Consider the following 6518-nt stretch of genomic DNA (forward strand, 5'->3'; position numbering starts at 1 on the left):
TTTGCAGGAAAACTTCTCTCTAAATGGGAAGGTCCTTACGTTATCGAGGAGGTCTATCGTTCCGGTGCCATAAAAATCAACAACTTCGCAGGCACAAATCCGAAGGTGGTGAACGGTCGAAGAATTAAACATTATATCTTAGGTAATCCTAGAAATGTTGAAACCAATGTTATTGAAATCGTAACCCCGGAGGAATACATAAGGGACACTTTCCGGAATGTTTCAGACTCCAAAAAGGAATATGTATGTGGTACGATAACTAAACCGACTCCAAAACAGTTCTAATGGCAATTTTCTTCCGTTTTGGAATATTTAGAAAAATAGAAAAATAAGAAGTACTCCGGGAAGGACACGAGGGCTCCACGAGGGTGGAGGGCACGCCCTACCCCCCTGGGCGTGTCCCCCTACCACGCTCTCTGGACTCCGTTTTCTTGCACGTTATGTATTTTGGTCGGTAAAAATTCATTATATAATCTCCCAAAGGTTTTAACTCCCGTATCACGCAAATATCCTCTGTCTTTGTTTCGAGCTGTTTTTCTGACAGATCCAGGTCATCATGTCGTATTCAAGTGCCCCCAAGGACCAGTTCTTCGAGAAGGTCATCAACCCCAACCTCGCGGAAGTGTTGCAACACCCTCAAACCATTAAGGTTCGTGAGGGGTTGTTGCTCATCCGCGATGTTGAGGGACTAAGGAAGACCGGAAGCACAGAGGCAAGGCTCTAGGCATTGGAGGAACAAGTTTTCAAGTGTCAGGAGATGGTGGAGCGTGGACTCGATTCCAATCACATTATGATCATGGAGTTCACCAACAACCACAAGCTGGATGTCAAGGACATTGGGGAGGCCATCTTCAAGCTTCATGAGAAAATCGAGCACCTCCAAGCCTAGATCTATGACCTGCAAAATCAAAACTGTGAGTATGAATATAGATTCAAGAGGATGAGTTTGGATGCAGATTTGAGGTTTCAGGAGACTCGATCATCCTTCTATGATGGTGAGCCTATGCCTTGGAAGAGGGACGACAAGCCTACGCCATCAACAAAACCATCAAATCCTTCACCGGCAAAAGAGATATAATCACATGGGTATGGGCACTCCTCTTGGTAGCTGCTAAGCTTGGGGGAGTGCCCCGGTATCGTATCACCATCACTTCTATCTTTACCGTTTTTCTTAGTTCGATCCTTTTGATAATATCTTGATCTAGTAGAATAAAGTTTTAGTATGATCTAGTTGTGAGTTTTTCTTTATGATCCTTCTATGTAATCAAGTCCGTGAGCTATATATAATAAAGATTAGTGTTGAGTCAAGGGCTTGATTATTTTGCCATGATCTTGAGTGAATAAAATAAAAGAGAAAGAATAAAAAGAAATAAAAGAGATCATATGGAGCTTATGGAGAGTAATGAGCTCACATATAAAGAGTATGATGGTTAAAAGTTGTTGAGAGTTGACAAACATAGGTTTGGTCATCGTTGCAATTAATAAGAAGTAATAAAGAAAGAGAGGTCTTCACATATAAATACACTATCTTGGACATCTTTTATGATTCTGAGCACTCATTTAAATATGACATGCTAAAGGGTTGACGTTGGACAAGGAAGACAACGTAATGGGTTATGTTTTCTTACATCTGAGATAAATTATGTTGTCATGGATCATCCAACATGATTGAGCTTGCCTTTCCCCCTCATGCTAGCCAAATTCTTTGCACCAAGTAGAGATACTACTTGTGCTTCCAAACACCCTTAAACCAGTTTTGCCATGAGAGTCCACCATACCTACCTATGAATTGAGTAAGATCCTCCAAGTAAGTTGTCATCGGTGCAAGCAATAAAAAAATTCTCTCTAAATATGTATGACTTATTAGTGTGGGAGAAAATAAGCTTTATACGATCGTGTGATATGGAAGAAATAAAAGTGACGGACTGCATAATAAAGGTCCATATCACAAGTGGCAATATAAAGTGACGTTCTTTCGCATTAAGATTTTGTGCATCCAACCATAAAAGCGCATGACAACCTCTGATTCCCTCTATGAAGGGCCTATCTTTTACTTTTATCTCCTACCTTACATAAGAGTCTTGGTGTTCCTCATTGTCGGTGTCAAAACTGGCGAATCTCGGGTAGGGGGTCCCGAACTGTGCGTCTAGGCCGGATGGTAACGGGAGGCAAGGGACACGAAGTTTTACCCAGGTTCGGGCCCTCTCGATGGAGGTAAAACCCTACGTCCTGCTTGATTAATATTGATGATATGGGTAGTACAAGAGCAGATCTACCACGAGATCGGAGAGGCTAAACCCTCGAAGCTAGCCTATGGTATGATTGTTGTTGTGTCTTGTCCTACGGACTAAAACCCTCCGGTTTATATAGACACCGGAGAGGGTTAGGGTTACACAAAGTCGGTTACAATGGTAGGAGATCTACATATCCGTATCGCCAAGCTTGCCTTCCACGCAAAGGGAAGTCCGTTCCGGACACGGGACTGAGTCTTCAATCTTGTATCTTCATAGTGCAGGAGTCCGGCTGAAGGTATAGTCCGGCTATCCGAGCACCCCCTTATCCAGGACTGAAGGAAATATGCCCTAGAGGCAATAATAAAGATATTATTTATTTCCTTATATCATGATACATGTTTATTATTCATGCTAGAATTGTATTAACCAGAAACATAATACATGTGTGAATACATAGACAAACAGACTGTCACTAGTATGCCTCTACTAGACTAGCTCGTTAATCAAAGATGGTTATGTTTCCTAACCATGGACAAAGAGTTGTTATTTGATTAACGGGATCACATCATTAGGTGAATAATCTGATTGACATGACCCATTCCATTAGCTTAGCACCCGATCGTTTAGTATGTTGCCATTGCTTTCTTCATGACTTATACATGTTCCTATGACTATGAGATTATGCAACTCCCGTTTACCGGAGGAACACTTTGTGTGCTACCAAACGTCACAACGTAACTGGGTGATTATAAAGGTGCTCTACAGGTGTCTCCAAAGGTACATGTTGGGTTAGCGTATTTCGAGATTAGGATTTGTCACTCCGATTATCGGAGAGGTATCTCTGGGCCCTCTCGGTAATACACATCACATAAGCCTTGCAAGCATTGCAACTAATGAGTTAGTTGTGAGATGATGTATTACGGAACGAGTAAAGAGACTTTCCGGTAACGAGATTGAACTAGGTATTGAGATACCGACGATCGAATCTCGGGCAAGTAACATACCGATGACAAAGGGAACAACGTATGTTGTTATGCGGTCTGACTGATAAAAGATCTTCGTAGAATATGTAGGAGCCAATATGAGCATCCAGGTTCCGCTATTGGTTATTGACCGGAGACATGTCTCGGTCATGTCTACATTGTTCTCGAACCCGTAGGGTCCGCATGCTTAAGGTTTCGATGACAGTTATATTATGAGTTTTGATGTACCGAAGGAGTTCGGAGTCCCGGATGGGATTGGGGACATGACGAGGAGTCTCGAAATGGTCGAGACATAAAGATTGATATATTGGAAGCCTATATTTGGATATCGGAAGTGTTCCGGGTGAAATCGGGATTTTACCGGAGTACCGAGAGGTTACCGGAACCCCCCGGGAGGTATCTGGGCCTTAGTGGGCCTTAGTGGAAGAGAGGAGAGGTGGCCAGGGCTGGGCCGCGCGCCCCTCCCCCCTAGTCCGAATAGGACAAGGAGAGGGGGCGGCGCCCTCCCTTCCTTCTCTCTCTCTTCTTTTCCCCTTCCCAAATCCTATTCCAACTAGGAAAGGGGAGAATCCTACTCCCGGAGGGAGTAGGACTCCTCCTGGCGCGCCCTCTCCTGGCCGGCCGCACCGCCCCCCTTTGATCCTTTATATACGGAGGCAAGGGACACCCCTAGAGACACAAGTTGATCCATGTGATCATATTCTTAGCCGTGTGCGGTGCCCCCTTCCACCATAGTCCTCGATAATATACGGAGGCAAGGGACACCCCTAGAGACACAAGTTGATCCACGAAGCCCTGCGACGGTAGTACATCAAGATCGTCACCACGCCGTCGTGCTGACGAAACTCTTCCCCGACACTTTGCTGGATCGGAGTCCGGGATCGTCATCGAGCTGAACGTGTGCTAGAACTCGGAGGTGCCGTAGTTTCGGTGCTTGATCGGTCGGGCCATGAAGACGTACGACTACATCAACCATGTTGTGCTAACGCTTCCGTTGTCGATCTACAAGGGTACGTAGATTACACTCTCCCCTCTCGTTGCTATGCATCACCATGATCTTGCGTGTGCATAGGAAATTTTTTGAAATTACTACGTACCCAACAGTGGCATCCGAGCCTAGGTTCTATGTGTTGATGTTATTTGCACGAGTAGAACACAAGTGAGTTGTGGGCGATATAAGTCATACTGCTTACCAGCATGTCATACTTTGGTTCGATGGTATTGTTGGACGAAGCGGCCAGGACCGACATTACGCGTACGCTTACGCGAGACCGGTTCTCCCGACGTGCTTTGCACAAAGGTGGCTAGCGGGTGACAGTTTCTCTAACTTTAGTTGAACCGAGTGTGGCTACGCCCGGTCCTTGCGAAGGTTAAAACAGCACCAACTTGACAAACTATCGTTGTGGTTTTGATGCGTAGGTAAGATTGGTTCTTGCTTAAGCCCGTAGCAACCACGTAAAACTTGCAACAACAAAGTAGAGGACGTCTAACTTGTTTTTGCAAGGCATGTTGTGATGTGATATGGTCAAGACATGATGCTAAATTTTATTGTATGAGATGATCATGTTTTGTAACCGAGTTATCGGCAACTGGCAGGAGCCATATGGTTGTCGCTTTATTGTATGCAATGCAATCGTGCTGTAATGCTTTACTTTATCACTAAGCGGTAGCGATAGTCGTGGAAGCATAAGATTGGCGAGACGACAACGATGCTACGATGGAGATCAAGGTGTCGCGCCGGTGACGATGGTGATCATGACGGTGCTTCGAAGATGGAGATCACAAGCACAAGATAATGATGGCCATATCATATCACTTATATTGATTGCATGTGATGTTTATCTTTTATGCATCTTATCTTGCTTTGATTGACGGTAGCATTATAAGATGATCTCTCACTAATTATCAAGAAGTGTTCTCCTTGAGTATGCACCGTTGCGAAAGTTCTTCGTGCTGAGACACCACATGATGATCGGGTGTGATAGGCTCTACGTTCAAATACAACGGGTGCAAAACAGTTGCACATGCGGAATACTCAGGTTATACTTGACGAACCAAGCATATACAGATATGGCCTCGGAACACGGAGACCGAAAGGTCGAGCGTGAATCATATTGTAGATATGATCAACATAGTGATGTTCACCAATGAAGCTAATCCATCTCACGTGATGATCGGACATGGTTTAGATGATTTGGATCACGTAATCACTTAGAGGATTAGAGGGATGTCTATCTAAGTGGGAGTTCTTTAAGTAATATGATTAATTGAACCTAAATTTATCGTGAACTTAGTACCTGATAGTATCTTGCTTATTCATGTTTGATTGTGGATAGATGGCCTGTGCTGTTGTTCCGTTGAATTTTAATGCGTTCCTTGAGAAAGCAAAGTTGAAAGATGATGGTATCAATTACACAGACTGGGTCCGTAACTTGAGGTTATCCTCATTGCTGCACAGAAGAATTATGTCCTGGAAGCACCGCTGGGTGCCAGGCCTGCTACTGGAGCAACACCAGATGTTATGAACGTCTGGCAGAGCAAAGTTGATGACTACTCGATAGTTCAGTGTGCCATGCTTTACGGCTTAGAATCGGGACTTCAACGACGTTTTGAACGTCATGGAGCATATGAGATGTTCCAGGAGTTGAAGTTAATATTTCAAGCAAATGCCCGGATTGAGAGATATGAAGTCTCCAATAAGTTCTATAGCTGCAAGATGGAGGAGAACAGTTCTGTCAGTGAGCATATACTCAAAATGTCTGGGTATAATAATCACTTGATTCAATTGGGAGTTAATCTTCCAGATGATTGCGTCATTGACAGAATTCTCCAATCACTGCCACCAAGCTACAAGAGCTTCGTGATGAACTATAATATGCAAGGGATGAATAAGACTATTCCCGAGCTCTTCGCAATGCTGAAAGCTGTGGAGGTAGAAATCAAGAAGGAGCATCAAGTTTTGATGGTCAACAAGACCACTAGTTTCAAGAAAAAGGGCAAAGGGAAGAAGAAGGGGAACTTCAAAAAGAACAGCAAGCAAGTTGCTTCTCAAGAGAAGAAAACCAAACCTAGACCTAAGCCTGAAACTGAGTGCTTCTACTACAAGCAGACTGGTCACTGGAAGCGGAACTGCCTCAAGTATCGGGCGGATAAGAAGGATGGCAAGGTGAACAAAGGTATATGTGATATACATGTTATTGATGTGTACCTTACTAATGCTCGCAGTAGCACCTGGGTATTTGATACTGGTTCTGTTGCTAATATTTGCAACTCGAAATAGGGACTACTGATTAAGCGAAGA

This window comes from Triticum aestivum, chromosome 6A (genome assembly GCF_018294505.1).
Source record: "Triticum aestivum cultivar Chinese Spring chromosome 6A, IWGSC CS RefSeq v2.1, whole genome shotgun sequence".
NCBI classification, from domain to species: Eukaryota; Viridiplantae; Streptophyta; class Magnoliopsida; order Poales; family Poaceae; genus Triticum; species Triticum aestivum.